The sequence below is a fragment of the Aethalodelphis obliquidens genome, unplaced genomic scaffold (assembly GCF_003676395.1).
Source record: "Aethalodelphis obliquidens isolate GAN/ISIS:26980383/991018 unplaced genomic scaffold, ASM367639v1 scaffold5, whole genome shotgun sequence".
Taxonomy (NCBI): Eukaryota; Metazoa; Chordata; class Mammalia; order Artiodactyla; family Delphinidae; genus Aethalodelphis; species Aethalodelphis obliquidens.
Window position 1 is genome coordinate 38,240,067 of NW_020837949.1, and position 20,631 is coordinate 38,260,697.

Sequence of the window (20,631 nt, forward strand, 5' to 3'; positions counted from 1 at the left end):
AGTGCCTTTTCCTTCCATTTATTCTCCTCCAAACAACATCCCAGAGTCCCCTACTAACACCTTGGTAATGTTTAATACAATTTCTACTATAGTCCAATATATGTAGTTCCCCCAAAATGCATGATTTTCAAAATCATGCTAAAGTTACAGGGTTACTGTTACTAAAGTACCGGAAAAATAGTGTTGGGAGATCATTCAAATTTTAATCTACTTGGTAACCAGAGGCTCTAACCAAAACCATAATTGGTACCTCCAGAGATAACTTGGACAGCTAGGCAGGCACTGAGCATGTTTGGAGGCTGCTTCAAGGACATTAAAAATTCACACAAAACAATAAAGTAGAAATGCTGGCTTACAGGTGCAGAGCCAATGCAAATGCAAGTGGTGCTCTGGACAGGAGGATGAACAAACTACCAAAAGGGGAAAGCTGGTTAAAGTATGGGTTCAGCTTTCTGGAGAGGAATCTCCAGTGTAAGAGCTCATTTTCCATTGTCTTAAAATATAGCCAAAAGGACCCCTATCTGTGTAATATCCAAGCTAATGGATTTTTCTTTTCCTGCAGAAGTTTCTAAGTATTGCTACACCAGCTCTTTGCCTAGAATTGGTCACATATGAACCAACCTAACTTCACTTTTATGTTGACATAATTCCCATGTTTATAAATGACATCAAGATCATAGTCATTCTACAAACAGGTATTCTGACACTATTATAGTCTTTCCTATAAGAGGAAAAACAAAATATTCCCCTGAACTAATTCTCACTCAGGTGTTAAGGACTCATTCTAGATGTATGTGAAAAGACCAATATACAATATTCAGAAACAAATTTTAGTGACGAAATTTCAGATATTTTAGAGAAGATGTATTTTAAAAGCGGTTCTTCTCAAAATCCTTTAAGCTACACAACACAAGCAAACACTTATACCCTCCTGTCACCTTCCTTCCTTCCCTCCTTTATTCTTTTCTGCCTACTTTCCTTCAACTGTCATCCAGGGAGCATCACTACATGCGTGGCATTGTGTTGGATGCTATAGATAAAAGACCTAATGGGAAGACCATTTTTAAGAAAAGTATTTAGAGATCAAGGAGAAAAACCACAAAAATTGATCAAAAGGATTATTTTTTGTGAAATAAATATCTGTACAGAAACATTAGAGGGAAACAAGTTATTTATCCTGAATAGATTACCAAGGGTTCACCTCATGAGCAACTACAAGTATTGGAAATACTATTTGATCAAGTAGGTTGTCCAGCAATTCTCAGGGATTCTGCAAAGAGAATAAAAAAGTGACTTAAACACTGAGAAAAGGGGATTTGATTAGGTGTTTAAAGGACTATCCTAAAATGAGAGATAAAAAATGTTGTAATGGGGCATAATGCTTGAAGTGTGGAAAGGTCAAAGCTGGCAAACTTAGAAGGAGGGTTATTACCCAACAAAAAATTTCATCCCATTTCTCCCAAATACATTTGATCTTGCTCTTCCAGGGCATTTGACAATAACTCACTCACGTGAAGGTGGGCAGTTATCATTTAGGCCATACAAAACTTATACGACAGTTTGGTCCACATGGGAATTCTGTCCTGATAAAGTAGAGGACAGCAATGCAATTCATTAGCACCTTAGTCCCTTGGTTGGTAGAACCTCCCCTTGTGTGTGACAGCAGCACTATTATCTTTATCATCACTGTCACCACCCCATCCATAGCAAACACTTATTACGGAATTCACTATGTGCCTGACATTCATTGCACTTAAGAGCTTAATTTGCATTCTCTGACCTAATCCTCACAAAGTAAGACTATCTCGTGCCAATGCTCACGTGGATTGGGAGGAAACTGTGCAAGTGAGATTATAATACCTCAAGTCTCACTAAAATCGGTTGGCTGAAATCCTGCTACCTTTAGGCATTCCAAATCCTGGCCTTTCGTCAAAGTTTCAGTTATGCAAGATGAAAAAGTCTGGAGATCTAACATACAGCAATGTGGCTACAGTTAACAATACAGTACTGTATCATTGAAATTTGCTAAGATCTTAAGTGTTCTTATCACCGCAAAAAAAGAAGGGAGGGAGGGAGGGATGGAGGGAGGGCAGAAAGAAGGAAGAAATTGGTACCTATGTTGGGTGATGAATATGTTAATTAGCTTAATTGTGGTTATTTTACAACGTACATGTAAATCAAAGCATCAAATTGTAACACTCAAATATATATTTTTTATTTTGTCAATTATATCTCACTAAAGCTGGGAGTGGGAAGGGGAAAGTAAGTAATTCCTGTTAGCCATAGGCTTTATAAGGATGAATATCAATCCCTGACCTGAATTTCTCTCATACTGCCTTATAGTTAAGACTTTCTCTAAAGGGATTGGCAATGTGATTTCCTAAAAGATTTCCAGGTAGAGAAATTTCAGAATCTCTTTTAGTTTTCAATTCTATTCCTCCCTCTAGAGAAGTGGGAAGTTGTCCTAGCTATTTTGCCTCACAAATTTGATTCATTTAATAAATTCTACTCTACAAAAACAAACAAAAAAACCAATTCTGGACTTGCGTTAATCATTTTAAGTATTTTAAAACCAATCTTATATAGGTAGATTTAAGGATACTTCTACCTTAATTTTGAATATATCATAGATATGTAACAAATTTACAAACTTTTATTGCTGACAGAATAGTTTTGCATCTTTATGGGTGAACAGAAGGCTTTCCCTCAAGGCGTTAAACTTGGTTACCCTGCTAAAATAGTGGAAAATACATTATTTTAACTGTTCTAGAGTCACAGGACACAAGACATGCATATTCCTGCTAGAATCCCAAATTCGGGTTGCAGCTTCTCCATCATATGTCTTGTCTCTTTCACAACAAACAACCACTTCTCCTCCTTCATATTGGGCCCTAGGCAATCTAGCACTTCTATTACCTGGGCTATAAATGCCCTTTACATAATTCCAAAGCATTATATGTTTTCTAGATTGCCACTTCAATCTCTTCTGCCAAAATTGGGAAAATGTAGAAAGTGTATAGCTAACTAGCATATACACACACACAAACACATTTGTGTTCTTCATTTATGTGTGTGTATGTGTGTGTACACACAAAGTATATGTGTTTGTCTATGTGTGTTTGTGGTGTGTGTTTTATATGCATGTATATAATATAGTGAGGGAGAGAATGAGACTAAGAAAAAATCAGAATAAGAGAAAGCAATTTCTAAATTCTGTATCCAATATATTATTTAACTCTAACCCATATAATGTTCAATAGCTTTGCATTATAGTTACACATGATTTTAATATCTTAACTACGAAGATGAATATCTTTCTAGTTTCACTATCGATCCCTTTGTTTACCCCAACAAAAATTAACTATCCTTAAGTGTTACCCATAATTACACTAGTCATTTTTATTCAGTGGAAGTTCTAATATATCAATGGGTTACACATTGCATTTTTGTATTTAATGAACAATGTTTATTAGCTTTAAATTTTTTCCAGCTTATATGCTGCCTGAATATTTTAATTAAGTCTTGCCAATGATTTTTTTTTCACCTATTAAGACTACAGAGCTGAAAGAGATTAGGTAGATTCACAGACTTTCTAAAAGTATGAATTATAGGATAGGTATCAGTATCATGCTTTCTCTTACGAAAGAAGGTACATATCCTATGCAAATGCTCCTATAAAAGATTAAAACACAAACATTAAAGTAAAAAAAATGAGCTTTGTAAGTTATACATTTTATTTTCTGTAATTTTTATAGCACACTTAATCTAGCAAATAATTCTTAAATAATGTTTGACTTCCTATTGGAGGTCATCGAGAGGATGTGACTGTTGGTTTGACCCGGATGTGAGCTGGACCCCAGCACCTGGAAGCTCCTCACCCCCTCCTCTGTTTTTGGAATGTATGTTCTGCTTGCTTACTGCTCCCAGGAGCTGCCCCCAGGATGCATCCTTGAGCTAGTGATGTGGTGATGAAACTCTCTGGACTGGGTATGTGACTGAACCTGGTTAAGGCCTCAACATAAACTTTTAAGACTGTGGTGGGCTGGCGTGGAGATCTACTTGTCTTGCAGCCTCATAAGTTCTCTTGCTTGTTAAACCTGCCAGCCACCAATCTAGAGTGGTCTGTCTCCCTCTTTGGTCTCTCCCTGCCTTCTGTGTCCAGGGGCCATTTTCAGATCATACCTGGAAGCTCCTGAGGAGATTGTGAAGTAACACTTTCAAAAAACCCAAGGTTTTCAGTAAGCCCTCAAATTATTTTTTTACAAATGTATTTAATTTAATCAACTTGGAAAATTTTCCAAAGGAATAAAATTCACTAATTTTGAGAAATAAAGCAGGACAAAATATACAGTTATATTTTCTCTAATCATTTGTAAATAAAGTATCAGGACAAGGCTGGGTCTTAATCTACCCATTTTTAATATGTTAGAGTTTTGATATAGAATAAAATGATTTACTTCCTTTCTGTTTTAATTTTTTTTCAAAGAAACATAGTTAAACAATAGGAAGAATTTAAGAGGTCAATTAATCCAACTTTTACCTCATGTTTAATGAATAACCTCTATAGCATCTCTTCAGGCAACAGATTCTGCTTGAAAATATTCAGTGAAAGAAAAATCACTTCTCTCTTGGATCTCTTGACTTGATAATTTTTGTAAGTTTTTTTTAAAGAGCAGTATTCAAATTCTATGAAGACTACTCCAAGAACCCAGATCTTTCTCATAAATAGTGAGAGACAAAAATGTTTAAGTTATAGAGCTTAAGCTTGAGTAGCAATGTTTTCTAGCCATCTAAGTTAGAAAGACGTTGAATCTGATGGAGAGAGCTTGGTCTGGCTTGGTGATGAGTACCTGAACCCTGTAACTGTAACTGTAACTGTATGTTACAGTAACCCTGTAACCCTGTAACTGTAACTGTATGTTACAGTTCTTTCATCTCTCAAACAGCCTTACTGTCATTTTGGGTTTATACAGACCAGACAAAAAATTTCTCATATCTTTTCTTAGATATTTAATCTCTATTTCCTTCAAAGCAGTGATCTGTACAACATGCAAACATCTTTCCTTCCATTCTCTAGTTCCAAAGCCTCAGTTCCTCAAATGCCATTTCAGCAAGAGACCACGTTTGTCTTTTCTTAGGTTCTCCTCCTTTCTCAGGCCCCTAGCCATGATGTTGTGATTATTCTGGGCACACGGACTCTTCCTTCTGTCCTCTTAACTCTTTCCATGACTTACTCCTTCCATAGGATAAATGATTGTCACATAGGATAAATGATCAGTTACATCAAATGGTAAACCTTCTTTGTCCTCCCTCAGGTCTGGTCTTTTCCTGAGCTGTGTCTCCTAACTCTGATGAAGAGAAATGTGTTCAGAAAGATTTATCCTGCCTTTCCTTAGAGTCTTTAGGCAAATACTTTTGACTTCCTTTTATTTCTATGTTTTCTGTTTAAACTCCCCCAAAGAAAGAACCAGGTTGGTTCAAATAGTGAGCTATCAGGAAAGCATGCCCTAATGAGGGAGATTCCTCATGTTACTACCTCATATGCCAGCCTCAAGACTGATCACTCTCGGCTCAGGGGTCCAGCCCTGGTCATAGCACCTGTAGCCCTCATGGTGAAGTTCATGTCATGGCTCACATGATGTGTATCATGTATCACATGCTCTGACTTATAAAGTTAATGAACCCCTCAGAATAAGGGAGAGGCCATGTAACTGGCCAGCGGTTTGTGTGGCTTATTGAATATAAACATAACCACCAATAAAACAAGACAAGGAACTATCAGGCAACTTGCACATGAATTGTTATATGTCATAAGAGTTTAGAGCAATAAGAATATATTGCTTATTAAGCAATAAGCAAGATATTCAGTCAAAAAATATTCTTAGGTGGAAAAAATGACAACACAGGAAAGAGCAGTAGGGTGCCAGCAAAGGCATGAAAGCAGGAATGAGCAAGACAAGTGTGGGTGGCTGGAGGGGTTTGGCTGGATTGATTAGTTACTATAAGGGATTACTAGGGCCCCAGGCATTCAGCTAATGGCTCTTATTCAAGCTTTAGTCGTCAACTAAAATGTACATCCTCACTCAGAATGGCCTTCTATGACTACCCATTCTAAAGGAGACTCATATGTTTTCCTTTATTATACCATTCTGTTTTTTTTCCTTGATAGCATTTATCGAATATTGAAAATTATTGATTTATTTTTTGTACTTATTTGTTTGGCATAGTGGTTAAGTATGTTGCTCTGGAGAGTGGTTGCCTTGATTTGAATACTGATTCTGCCACTCACAAGCTTTGTGACTTTGAACAACCTTCTTTGTATCTTAGTTTCCTCATCCATATAGTGGAAATAAAAATACTGTTCCCCATTGGGTCATTCTGAAAGCAAAAAAGTGATATATACTTTAAAAATATTTTATATGTTTATACATTTTTTAATATTTTTGAAAAATATAAACCCAATGTCTAATATATTGCTTGGCACATAGTACACACTCAAAATTTGAATGTGCTTCAAGCTGGGAATTGCTTATAAGAACTACTGGGACCTGGATAAACAGAACTGACAGAACTTTAGCTAAATGAACTCAGAAAAAACAGAGAGAAGACTCAAATCACTAAAATCAGAAATGAAAGTGGAGAATTACTACCAATTATACAGAAAGAAAAAGGATTTTAAGCAAGTACTGTGAAAAATTTTATGCCAGCAAATTGGATAACTTACACTAAACAAATTCCTAGAAACAGAATCTATTTAGACTAAATCACAAAGAAATAGAATATCTGAATAGATCTACAACTAATAGGGAGATTGAATCAGTTATCATACATTTCCCGACAAAGAAAAGCCCTGGACCTGATGGTTTCACTGGTGAATTCTACCAAAAATTTAAAGAAGAATTAACACCAGTACTTCTCATACTTTTCCAAAAAATTGAAGAGGAAGAAATAGTTTTTAACTCATTCTTTGAGGCCAGCACTACCCTAATACCAAAACCAGACAAAGGTACTGGTAGAAAAGAAAATTATAGACCAATACTCCTTTTGAAATTTTATATAAAAATCCTCAACAAAGTACTAGCAAACTGAAATCAGCAGCATATTAAAAGAATGATACACCAAGTGGGATTTATTCCTGGAATGAAAGGATGATTCAATTTACAAAACTCAATCAATGTAATACACCATATTAACAGAATGAAGGGAAAAAAACCACAAGATAATCTCAACTGATACAAAGAATTTGACAAAATTCAACATCCTTTCATGATAAAAAAAAAAAATCAACAAATTAGGAATAGAAAGAAATGACCTCATCATAATAAAAACCACATGTGAAAACCATGCAACAATCATCATCATATTCAATGATGAAAGACTGATAGCTTTTGCCCTAAGATTATGAATAAGGCAAGGATGCCCACTTTTGTCATTTCTATTCAAAAAAGTTCTGGAAGTTCCAGCCAGAGAGCCAAGAAAAAAAGTCATTCAAATCAGAAAGGAAGAAGTAAAATTACCTGTATTCACAGATGACATTATCATAAATGTAGAAAACTCTAAATATTCAGCAGAAAAAATGTTAAAGCTAATAAATGAATTCATCGAAGTAGGATACAAATACAGCACACAGAAACCAGCTGCATTTCTATATACTAACAATGAACAATTGAAAAGGAAATTAAGGAAATTCCATTTATAATGGCCTTGAAAAAAATTAAATATTTAGAAATTAACCAAGTAAGACTTTTACAATGAAAATTACAAAACACTGCTGAAAGTAATTAAAGAAGACATAAATAAATGGAAAGAAATTCCATGTTCACGGATAGGAAGATTTAATATTAATACTACCCAAAGTGATGTCAATACTACGCAAAGTAATCTACAGATTCAATGCAATCCCTATAAAAATTCCCATAACATTTTTTACAGAAAAACTCATCCTAAAATTCATATGTAATCTCAAGGGACCAAGACCATTCTATGGGGAAAGGAAAGCCTTTTCAACAAATGGTGCTGGGAAAAGTTGATATCCACATACAAAAGAGTGAGTTAGACCCTTACTTAATACCATATACAAAAATTAACTTAAAATGGATCAAAGACTTAAATATAAGAGTTAAAATGATAAAACTCTTTGAAGAAAACATAGGACAAAATCTTTGCAGCATTGGATTTGGCAGTGATTTATTGGATATGACACTAAAGAGATAGGCAACAGAAGAAAAAATAGACAAATTGGACAACAAAACTTTAAAAATTTTGTGCATCAAATGGCACTATCAACAGAGTGCCAGGCAATCTGCAGAATGGAAGAAAATATTTGCAAATCATACACATGGTAAGGGATTAATATCCCTTATCATATATAGAGAGAACTCCTAAAGCTCAATAACAAAAAAAAAAAACCCAATTCAAAAATGGATAAAAAACTTGAAGAAACATTTCTCCAGCGAAGATATACAAATGTCCAATAAACACATGAAAAGATGCTCAACGTCACTACTCGTTAGAAAAATGAAATATCAAAGCTGCAATGAAATACCATCTCAAACCCATTAGGATGGCTACTATATACTATATGAACAAACAGAAAATAACACATGTGAGCAAGGATGTGGTGAAATTAGAACCTCTGTGCACTGTTGGTGGAAATGTAAAATAGTATAGCCACGGTGGAAAAAGAACATGATTGTTCCTCGATGATTAAAAATAGAAATACAGCTTTTTGGATCCGCCATCTGCGGTGGCACCGCCGCCAATATGCAGATATTCGTGAAGACCCTGACGGGGAAGACCATCACTCTCGAGGTCAAACCCTCGGATACAATAGAAAATGTAAAGGCCAAGATCCAGGACAAGGAAGGAATTCCTCCTGACCACCAAAGACTGATCTTTGCTGGCAAGCAACGGGAAAATGGACGTACTCTGTCGGACTACAACATTCAAAAGGAGCCCACTCTTCATCTTGTGTTGAGACTTCGTGGTGGCGCTAAGAAAAGGAAGAAGTCTTACACCACTCCCAAGAAGAACAAGCATACGAGAAAGAAGGTTAAGCTGGCTGTCCTGAAATACTATAAGGCGGATGAGAATGGCAAAATCAGTCACCTTTGTCGGGAGTGCCCTTCAGATGAATGTGGTGCTGGAGTTTTTATGGCCAGCCACTTTGACAGACATTATTGTGGCAAATGTTGTCTGACCTATTGTTTCAACAAACCAGAAGACAAGTGATTGTATATTGGTTAATAAAAGACATGAACTAATGAACTAAAAAAATAATAATAATAAAAAAGAAATACAATATATTAGCAATCCCACTTCTGGGTATATGCCCAAAAGAACTAACATCTGGGTCTCAAAGAGATATTTGTATACCCATGTTCATAGCAGCAATATTCATAATAGCCAAAATGTGGAAGCAAACCAAGTGTTCACCTACAGATTATGGGTAAGTGAAATATGGTGTATATATGTATGCAATGGAAGATTATTCAACCTCAAGAAGGAAGAAACTTCTGATGTATGCTACAGGATGGATGAATCTTGTGAACGTTTTGCCAAATGAAATAAACCAGCCACAAAAAGACAAGTATTTTTTGATTCCACTATTATGAGGCGCTTAGAATGATTAAAATCATAGCGACAGAAAGTAGAATGGTAGTTTCCAGGGGCTGGGAGGAGAGGGGAACGGGGAGTTATTATTTACTAGGCATAGCGTTTCAGTTTTTCAGGATAAAATGTGTTCTGAAGATGGAAAGTGGTGACAGTAGCGCAACATTATTAATGTATTTAATATCACTGAAGTGTACACCTAAAAACGGTTAAGATGGTAAATTTTATATGTATTTTACCACACTAAAAGAAAATTGGAAAAAAATATGGTTGACCCTTGAACAACATGGATTTGAACTGCATGGATTCAATAGTAAATGTTTTTCAATTGTAAATACTACAGTATAACATGATCTGCGGTTGGTTGAATCTGTGGATGTGGAACTGTGTACATAGAGGAAACTCGGATACCAAAGGCTGGCTGTAAGTTTTATGAGGATTTTCAACTGCACAGAGGGTCGGCGTTCCTAACCCTTACGTTGTTCAAGAGTCAACTGTAGGTATTAAGTAACCCCAAGAGCAATAAGATATATTTAAATAACTAGGGAAAAAGAGACTACAGGGACCTGAATTTCACTCTGTTGAAATGAAATATGCAAATAACTTTTCTTTATGGCAAGGTACTGAAAATGCCACTATATTGAATGCTAGACAGAGTGTCATACTGAGAGCTGCTTCCAAGGACTAAGAGAGTGTGAGAGGAAGGTTAAATATACTAAAATCTTTGTTCCACTCAAATAGTAACACCAAACTCAGCTACTGCTGGGTAATATTTGTCCTAAGTGTTGATGAACAATGACACATTCGCTAGTAGAATATTAATATAATAGTTAAAATAGGGCTTCCCTGGTGGCGCAGTGGTTGAGAGTCCGCCTGCCGATGCAGGGGACACCGGTTCGTGCCCTGGTCTGGGAGGATCCCACATGCCGCGGAGCGGCTGGGCCCGTGAGCCACGGCCGCTGAGCCTGCGCGTCCGGAGCCTGTGCTCCGCAACGGGACAGGCCACAACAGTGAGAGGCCCGCGAAACAAAAAAAAAAAAAAAAAAAAAAAAAAAAGTTAAAATAACAATACTTATTCTGTCCTCTGTCCACACACAAACTTAAATTTTCTGACAGACTAGTTGCTCGCTTGCTCTCTTCTTCAAATTATAAATACTTAATATTTTAAGTTTAAAGTATCTGAGTTATATATATGATATATTACAGCTATATTACAATCACAGGCTCAATAGTATATTTTTAATTTAGAGGAACCAAAATAGTAAAAATGAGAGATTATAGAATTACTCTTAAAAATCATTAGTTCTTTGATGAATGAAGGTGGTAAAAAATGTAGTAGAGGTGTTAGGGGATTTGTTTTAATGGATAGAAAAGAGTTGTAATTTCTAAACAGATGGTGACGTGAACTTGAGTGTAATTTAAGAACTTAAAGTGTACTTTAATATGTTTTCAATAAATTTTAAACTGTTCTGAAAACATTCAGCTTACACTATTCACTTATTTAGAATATTTTATAGACCGACCATAGAGGTACATATCAGTTCAAGCTTCTGCCAAAAGAGTACAGATATTTAAATTGTTTGTTTGAGAACTGATGAGACTTCATGGCTGGTGCAGTATGAGCAGAAATTATGTTTATTATTGACCAAGAAGGCCCTCAGTTTAATGAAACTTAAACAAGCTTCTTCCTAACTCTAGGCCCCTGGCGATCCTGTTCTTAGAGCATTTACTTTAGAAGACTTGTCATTGTCAATTCTTTCTCTGCCCCTTTAAAAAATCTTCTTGCTATAACCCAGGAATGACTTTCCTAAGACCTTGGGGCCAACTCTTTGAAATGTAATCATCTAGAATATAGTGCCCTTATTTCCCAGTTTCTGTGGGAGGATAGAAGCCTAATTTAGATGGGCACCAATCAGTTAACACCGATGATCTAATCATAAAGGAACCATTTGCATATTCAATGTGCGGGACACATCCCATGGATCAATCCCCCTCCTTCCTGTCCTCCAGTGCTTAAAGACACTCACATCATTTGTTTCAGGGGAGTTGAGTTCAGCTTCTATGCCCAATTCCCAGAGCCAGAATAGTCTTCCTTGCTTGTTTAACTTTGTCCAGTGAAATTTTTGCATTGACACTGTGAAAGATATGGTCCCAAACAGACCAAAAAAATCGTTATCTGAACTGCAGTCATTACTACTGTCTAGTGATGAGCTAGCCTCAGGCATTCTCTTGTCAGTAAAAGCTTGTTTAAAAAGACCAACCTTATACAGCCTCCTCAAAAGTGAAAGGCTTAATTCAATTGAAAGAAGGAAGGTGGAATCTCCATTCCAGTTCCAGATCCCAGTAAGGGCTCCACAGGGGAGAAAGGGAAGCATGGGAAGCAGCTCTCTTCCTGAGTGCACAGACCAGAAAAGAGAGGAACTCACTACGTCAGAGACTCTAATTTTCTACTTTAGTCCAACATATTTCCAGTGAATAACAATCCACAGAATAATGAGTTTGAACTACCTCCTGCAGGGCCAAAAAAAAGAAATCCTTACTACCCAAGAAATAAATAATCTTCACATAAGACCTGAATCTTCAAAGGTAAGCACAATTATACAGAACTAAATATATTTTGAAGCAAAACCCTTTTTGTACTTTCTCATCACTTTTTCTGTGGGTGATAATTTACTGACATATAATGAGTAAAATAGATAAAAGAATATCAAGAGAAAATTGGGCAGGTTGTTCAGATAACAAAAGACAATTCTGCCTTTCATTTTTTCTTATTCCTCTGTAGACTATGGATTTACTAAAGCTACAGAATAGCCCTTGTTCTAGGAACTGCCTCTGCGGGTAGAGGGAAGTTGTGAATATATATGAACATAAAGGTACTGGTAAAATACATGAGGACAGAAGTTGTCAACTATTCCAATTATCCATGCTTTACGTTAGCCATTATTTTTTAAAACTACAGGAGAAAAAAGGTCTCATTAAAACAGAACTACTGTTGTCCTCTTATTAACTCAAGATAGAAATCACCCAATGGTGAATAATGGAAATTCATTATAAGAAAAGTATTCTGAAAAATTAAGCCGAAAACAACTTGATGTGAGTGAGAGGACGGCATGATTCAGTCAAGAATATGGAGTTATATTTAAAATTTCCATGCAGCTGGAGGCAAAATTTTAAGGTAAAACCATTTAGCTTTTATCTAACCTTCCACCCTTTCTACTGAGCCTCTTCTCTCCTCCTGCTGCATCTGGAAAGTCACAGCCCTGACCCCACTAGCTGGATATCTACACTTCATTTGGTACTTCTTATTGACTGTAGAACTCTCAAAAGCAAAAAATAAAATATCCAAAGTTTCCCTTTCCGGTCTTTGAAGGAGACTGTCTTATTTGGCGGGCACCCTTCCTGTGTACCTTAAATTTCCATAACTAGATCATCTCTGACTTCACCCATGTGTCATTAGATGTTTTATACAAAAATAAACAGCTTACAAGAGTGATTAACCCTAAAACTATTGATTAATCAGAAAACCATAATGATTATTGATAATATACTCTGGAACCCTGAGATGGTTATAACAATTAAAATGAAAGTAACAAATTTTAAAAGATAAAACTTCAATACCATGTAAACTTTTAATTGATTCCATTTTGAAAATAAACAAGCTAGTTTTCTCTTATGCTTAATCTACTTTGGGGAAGAAATATATAGGAAATAAAAGAATTTTCCTTGATTTTTAAAGACCTGAAGATTGAAAGAGGTAGCAAATAAAATTTCCCCTTGAATTACTCATAGTTTGAGGGACGATGGCAAATGCTCTACTATTTGAAGACAAGGTAGCAATGGAATTCTAAATGTTGATTAGTGCTTCTTGTTAAAAAGGACATCAGGTATAAACCTAAGATTTTGCTCCCAACCTTGCCATTTCTTCAAATTATGCTCGACTTTAATGTTGGGAAAATTATGCTATTTTGGAAAATTCAAATGAAAGAAAAGGTAGGGAAGGTACATATACAATCAAAAACATGTATCAGTTTACTTGGTGTGAAATATAACTAAAGCAAAGATTTATAATTGCATACATAAAAATTAGCTGAGTAGTTATTTGTTAACTGCTTACCAAAAATATCACAGGGAAAGGTTTTTAAAAAATAATTCATCACTACAGAATTGGCTGTCAGTGAATACAATAATCTCTTTCAGCAGAACAATGCACTTATTAAAAAGTATAATTTGCTGTTTCATCATACTTTCTATACACCTTGGATTTGAATGCTAATCATTCATGGTTTGCTGCTGTTGTTTGCAACACCTTTAACATTCATTACAAACTATACCGAGATTGTAAACACCTGTGTATTTCTGCATACATATGTATAGAAAATCAATATTGCTATGCTAAAGTGTTTGAAAAAGTATTACAACTATCTCAGCAGTTCTACCGATCCTTTGCTATTTTGATTTCCCTTTATGGTGTTTTTTATGTTTTTGCAATACAAGAAAATATATGGCCCCAGTTTACTAATCCTTCTTGTTGGGAGAAAGATAGTTCACCAAGTCAATTAAAGTTTCTTTTGGAAGGTATCTTCCAAAATGTAAAAAGTCTTTATCCAGATGCTAAAATGAGCAAATGAATAGTTAACAAAATTTAGCAGGTCCTTTCACAGAATCCCTCCTACACAGTCATTCTCAGGCTACAATAAAAAAGAGAGAGAGAGTTTTCTTGGAGACAATACTGAATACACCAACCAACATTCCTAAGTCTTTGAGTATTTTTCAAATGTTTTGGAAAATTATCATAGGAGTCTACGCAGCCTTCTTTCTGAGAGCAAAACATTGGCTAGCTCGCAAAGAACTTTGCCAACTTATGACTCTCTAAAGGAGGGGCATTCATTCATTCATTTGCTCATTCATGTTAATCTAAGAACTCTTGATTGAAATTTTAAGAGGACAGTGTGTACATCAGGTGAAAATAGACCCATTTTGGGATAAGAGCAGGAACCAAACTATTCTGAGGTTCTCCTCCACTTCTTACAGGACACTGACTACAGGTATTTGAATACCAATCTTCTAAAAATATATAGTACAACTCACATTTAAAATTTTTCTGCTTGGTTTAAGAGAAAGAGAATAGGACACTGTATCAAATGACTTCATTTTTCATTCCAGTAAAACTTATTACCAATGTGACTGTGGGTAAATCTTTTACCTACTGTTCACTGTCTCATCAGCAACATAAAGACAGCTTTGCCTATGCTGGGTAATTCCTGACATAGAGTTCACCCTCACAAATATTATTTTATTCTATATTTAAGGAAAAACAATATCAATGTATAATTCTAAGGCACACTTCCATTTTAACCTCGAAGTCTATTCAGAGTCAGGCAGAGCGTCTGTTTCTATTTGGGTTGATCAGGGATGAACCTAGATGTCAGAAACGTAATTTGCACAGTATCATACAGGATGTATGGTAAATAGCAGCACCTAGACTTGAACCCATTTTCCTGACATAAGCCTGGAACACTGCCATGATTCTGTTACTTAGTTAAATGGCCATATAATGGTGCTAATGGGGTTCTGTAAATCATCCCAAATCTAAATTATCTGCCTAGTTCTTTATTCTTTATGCACATCAAACAAGTGGCATATTCACTGTTTGGGGGCAGAACTACTTTCTCTACCTAAGCGACACTGACACTGCTATAGTGACTCTTTCAGTCTCATGATAGTTAGGTAAATATTCACATGTGTTCTCAGGAAAGCCCAGACAATTCAAGTCATACAAATGCAAATACTTCTGACTAGGGTATTAAATATTTTTTCAATAATTGTAAAGCCCTCTAAGAGAGGATGGAACTTGGAGGACATGAGGTGTTGGAAAGCAGGGTGCAAGATGGCCAGGAGCTCACCTTCCCAGAAAAGCCCGCCCAGCATGAGGTAAGGGGACACTGTCAACATCACAGGGAATTTATGGGGCAGCCTGGAGAGGCCCAACAGTGCGCAAGAACGTGGTGACCTGGGAGCTCACGAAGGACCATGTCTACTGTTAATCTTCCTTACATTATCCCGCTAATTTCTGCCATAACACTTATTACTATCTTTTCTTTAACGTTACGTATCCCTTTTCCAGCTACCAACTATAAGTCAAAAAAGGCGAGTATTATGTCTGTGGTTTTCTACCACTGACTCCTCGGTACCTGCGATAGTGGCTAGGTACAGAATAGGCACTAAAATATGTATTTATTGAATGAATGAATGGTGCCCAAAGCAATATTAGGAGCAACGTACACCAGTCAGAATGAGAGCACTGTTAGAGGATTCACAGCTATAACTAGAGGATGCTGAATGAGAAGCTGTGGTCCCTTATTTTGTTGATGGGAAATGTATATCCAATAATACCCAGTTGAGAAACATAGAAAATGAAAAGGATTTTTTAAATTGCAAATGAGATTTTCATTGTACCATAGGAACTATATTAGGTTAAAAGTTTCCTTGACCTGGCTTTATAGATGGGATAGCAGGATTAAACTATCTTAACCCTTTCATGCTTTTTTCATGAATGTTCTGTTATTTGACACATACAAACATTCTATTTCATCAGAAAAATAGAAGGTTACCAGTTATCTTTATACCTGTTCAGTTAAATGTTTGGAAGACATAAACAAGCTTCATTAATTCATATATTAAAATCCCATTATACTCAGTTTACCAGGTATTGTCATCAGCAGATACAACTACCAAATTTTCCTTTGTATTACATTTTTCTCTTTCCCCTGTGACAACAGTGTTGGTATAAAAAACTACAATCATTACCTAAATCACCTGTAGAAGTTCTAGGAATGAAAAATCCTTTTATCTGTGTGCTACAATTCTAAAATGTCTATAATCTGAATCTAACATTTTAAGAAACTCTTCCAACCACCTGAGCCCATGTTCTGTTTCTCCTTTGGTCCTAATTGAACAAACAAGACAGGATCTGTAAATCATACTTTGTAAAAGCTACTAAAGAAACAAGCCTTCTTCATCATTTTACCTTACCTATGACATTTTCAAACATTTGGTAGTAGAGTGTTCACCTCATCCCAAAACAGAGCCTGGCAGCAAGGCCCCTTTTCAGTTAAGCTAATGGGCTCTTATCAGAAAAGAAAGAATTAGGGAATTCAGTGGTGCTTCATGGGCCTGATATTCATGAAAGCTCTGTATGAGAGTGGATTAGATTACTACTTCATTTGAATTACAGAGTAATTAGACTTCTCCTTTTGGAAATATTTTCACATATGTGTTTAGAAATAGTTATTTTAATGGAAAGACCAAATTGCCATTTGAAGCCTCTCACTGGCACTCAGATGTCCATTTACTCATTATTTCATTCATTAATACATTGAGTGCCTACTATGTGCCAGGTACCATACTTGGGGCTAGGGTTTCATAGCTAAAACAAAAGTGAAAACAGAGTTTCTGTCCACAAAGCTCTTACTATATGGTGAAGAACTAGACAAATAAACCAGAAGTATAATAGAGTGTGGCAGTAAGTTGGAGATAAATAAGGTATAAAAGAGAATATGTGGATGGGTGACCTAACAGCCAGGACAGCAGGGTGTGAGGGTGGGGGATGTTAAGAAAATATTCCATGATAAGCTGATACACTGACTGAGTCTGGAAAGCCAAGTTTATGTGATTCAGGCAGAGAAAGAAAAAGCCTTCTAGATGCAGAGGACAGCATGCTCAAAGACACAGGGGAATGCAAAAACAGGTTGCTGCTGCTTCAGGTGAAGGTGGTTGGTGAAGAGTCAGGAAGGTGTTGCCCAGTGTTGACTTGAAAGAAGCCACACCATTAGGAAGATACCAGATTAGGATGCTACCACCTGCTGAGTCAGGAAGCTACCTCTACAGCTACTGGCTCCAGAACCATGCTGCTTCTGCTACAATCTGCTCCCTGCCCCCAAAATGGATGCCCCTTAACCCCAGGTTATTCAGTTATGAATCCAAGTCTTATTCAAGTGCATCTAATTTATACATAGAACTGTAGCTGCAAGGGAGTCTGGAAAATGTAAGTTTTAGCTTTCTATTTTTTATACTGTAGAATATATTTAGAATGAGTAGTGAATGACCCAAACCCAATTTGTGCCATAGATTTCAACTTAAAATCACAAGTCAAAATAACTATCCATTTTGAATAGCAATTTTAAGACTGGCCTAAAATTATCTACAAAAAATTTTTTTAAATAATATAAGTAATATAAAATACTAAATATTACAGACTCTCTAACATGAAAACAATTATATATTGCTTTTGAACTTCTTAAACATTCCTATTCTTAATTCTATATATTTCTTGGGTTGAAAAAGACTTGCTATTAGAGAGACATTTATCATCTCAACTCACCAAGCTGAGGACATACTCTGGACAATATTTAATAGCTGTTATATCATGAACTCCAGAATTTAAGGGGATGAGGATCCAATGGTCCAAATCACTGACTGTCAAGTATTTTATTATTTTTACATGATGTTAGGGCCTGTAACCCACACTCTGTCCACACCACATGCCGAGCTTCCTCTGATCTAGTTATTGCTTTATTACCTTCTCAATTATTTTTATGTTTGTCCTATTATAACCAAAGTTCTAGATATATTAAAATGCTAGTCAAGTAAAGTTTTAGCTCTCATGTCTTTGACCTGCAGTCAGCACTTCTAAGGTCACTCTTCTGACAAGTCAGGAAGAATTCTGAGAAATATCACTATTAAAGGAAAGGCAGTATTAGGGGACCCTGAAAATAAAGGAGGAGTAAACATGGGAAGAAAACTAAGAGTATAATGTCATGAGTGCAAAGGGAAGAAGAGTTTTGTTAGATGTGCTTGGAACAACAGAATTAAATGCCCAGGTTGAAAGAGAGAAAAGGATAAAAGAGTCCTCCCTGGATTTGGCAATTCAGAGATCAGTGGTGAGGAAAGCAGTTTCAGCAGAGTGTGCAGGGAGAGAGTTTGGCTTTGAAGCGGAAAAAGAGAGTGACAGCTGGACTCAAAACATAATTTTGACAGTGTTTTTGGTTTGGTTTGGCTTGATTTGATTTTAATGGGAGATCATGCAACATAATTAAATGACACAGAACACATTTTAAGAACCAATCCCAATATCTAGTCCAGTCTTGGAATGACCACACTATTTGGCATTTATATGTTGGGCTGACAAAAATAGCTGAAGTATTTCAGGCTTTAGGCTTGAAAGAACCAGTATCTCATTGTACTGGGTGTTGTGAGTACTTAGCAGAGTCAAAGATTTGCTGACTGTCCAGTCATTCTGTAGAGAAACCATCAGGGTCACACATACGTCAGGTGTGTCTGAGAATCTGTGGGGGTAATGTTGAATTATTACAAATAAAATCTGAAATTGATTTTTTTTGCTGGTAATTATAGTAAATTAAGGAAGTCTTAAGTTTGTAAGAAAATTCAGAAAATTCATAGAAAGTGAAAGTTTTTAAGAGACATAATAGGATTCACAGCTCATTATGGACCAGAGAGAGACAGACAGAGAGAAAGCTCTCCAGAGGGACCACTTCGAACAGTCAAAGGATGACAAAAATTCATCTATTTTAGATTTTAGCATATAATGAACAATTCATACATTCACTCTCATTTGCAAGGGAACTTCAATTCCAATATTATTCACATTAGCTTCATTGTCCTGGAGAGTTAAAGAAGATAATGGAATAAAAATGTTTAAGAGATTATTTAAAAGTTCCATGTGTAGTTACTTTTTATGCATAGTTCAGTTTTGTAGTTATCACTATTTTGTATACTTCATTTTATTTATAAAAATTAATGAGTTGAGAAGAAAAAGTTTTAAATCCCATGTAAAGCTATTCCTTATTAAACATTCTTAAAAATCATATGTAAGCCATACCATGATGGTATAACAGAAATATTTACCCTAAACATTTTGAAAATGAATAGCATGTTCTACATAAAAAAATTAATGGGGCTTCCCTGGTGGCGCAGTGGTTGAGAGTCCGCCTGCCGATGCAGGGGACACGGGTTCGTGCCCCGGTCCGGGAAGATCCCACATGCCGCAGAGCGGCTGGGCCCGTGAGCCATGGCCGCTGAGCCTGCGCGTCCGGAGCCTGTGCTCCGCAATGGGAGAGGCCACAACAGTGAGAGGCCCGCGTACCGGAAAAAAAAAAAAAAAAAAAAAAAAATTAATGGATTAAGCTTCACATACTTGAGTCAAACTTACAAAAAATTGGTCATCTTTGAATTAGTATTTAACTCCATTATTAATAAAGTTGCTAAAGTAATATATTACAAGTTGATAGGATTTTAATATTTTTAGAGATCTTAGATACTAAGTTCCTCACTCTTATTTACTCCTGAAGAAGCCAAGCTCATGATAGGTTTTTTTCACTCCCATTTTTTCATATCTTAATTAATTAATTGATTAAAATTGCCAGTAGGACTTCTTAAATTATTTTTTGACAAAAGATGTGTGTGTGGGGGGGTGGGTATGGAATATAGAGAAGGAGGGAGGGAAGAAGAGATAGGCATGAAGCTCAGAGGAAGAAAGAGGGGAAGACGGGGGAGAGACCCTCAGTATCATGTCCTAGCTAAGGGCATCTTCTCTGCTTGAGCATAATCCCAGGCCTAATCCACTACTCAAGGACATGGCTCTAGCAATTCTCCCTTCTCCCCTCTCTCTCCTGTAGCACCAAGATTTCTGTCTTCCATTGGCCACCAGTTCATAGCCATTACATGCATTTCTCTAATCTAAAAAAAGTAACAAACAAAACTCTACTGACTTCAATTCTTCTAGTCAAGACCTCTTTGTCTGCTCTCCTTTATAACAAAATTCTTCAAAGGAGTTCTCTACATTCATGATGCCAACACATCCTCTCCTCCAATTCCTTCTTAAACCTAGGCTTCTGCCCACAATTCCTCTGAAACTACTTGGTCAAGGTCACCAACGGCCTCCATGTTGCTAAATGCAAAATGTGTATGCTCAGTCCTTATTTCCAGATCTGTCAGCATCAT

General features: G+C 36.2%; 1 long non-coding RNA gene and 1 pseudogene across 2 annotated transcripts in view; both read left to right on the forward strand.

The window, feature by feature from the left end:
* The window catches only part of LOC113618217 (uncharacterized), a 72,616-nt gene that overhangs the window by 36,538 nt on the left and 15,447 nt on the right, over positions 1-20,631 (forward strand). The window lies entirely within an intron of this gene.
* On the forward strand, positions 8,719-9,267 carry LOC113618216 (ubiquitin-40S ribosomal protein S27a pseudogene; annotated as a pseudogene). Its single transcript, XR_003431925.1, has one exon. The product of XR_003431925.1 is annotated as a ubiquitin-40S ribosomal protein S27a pseudogene (transcript).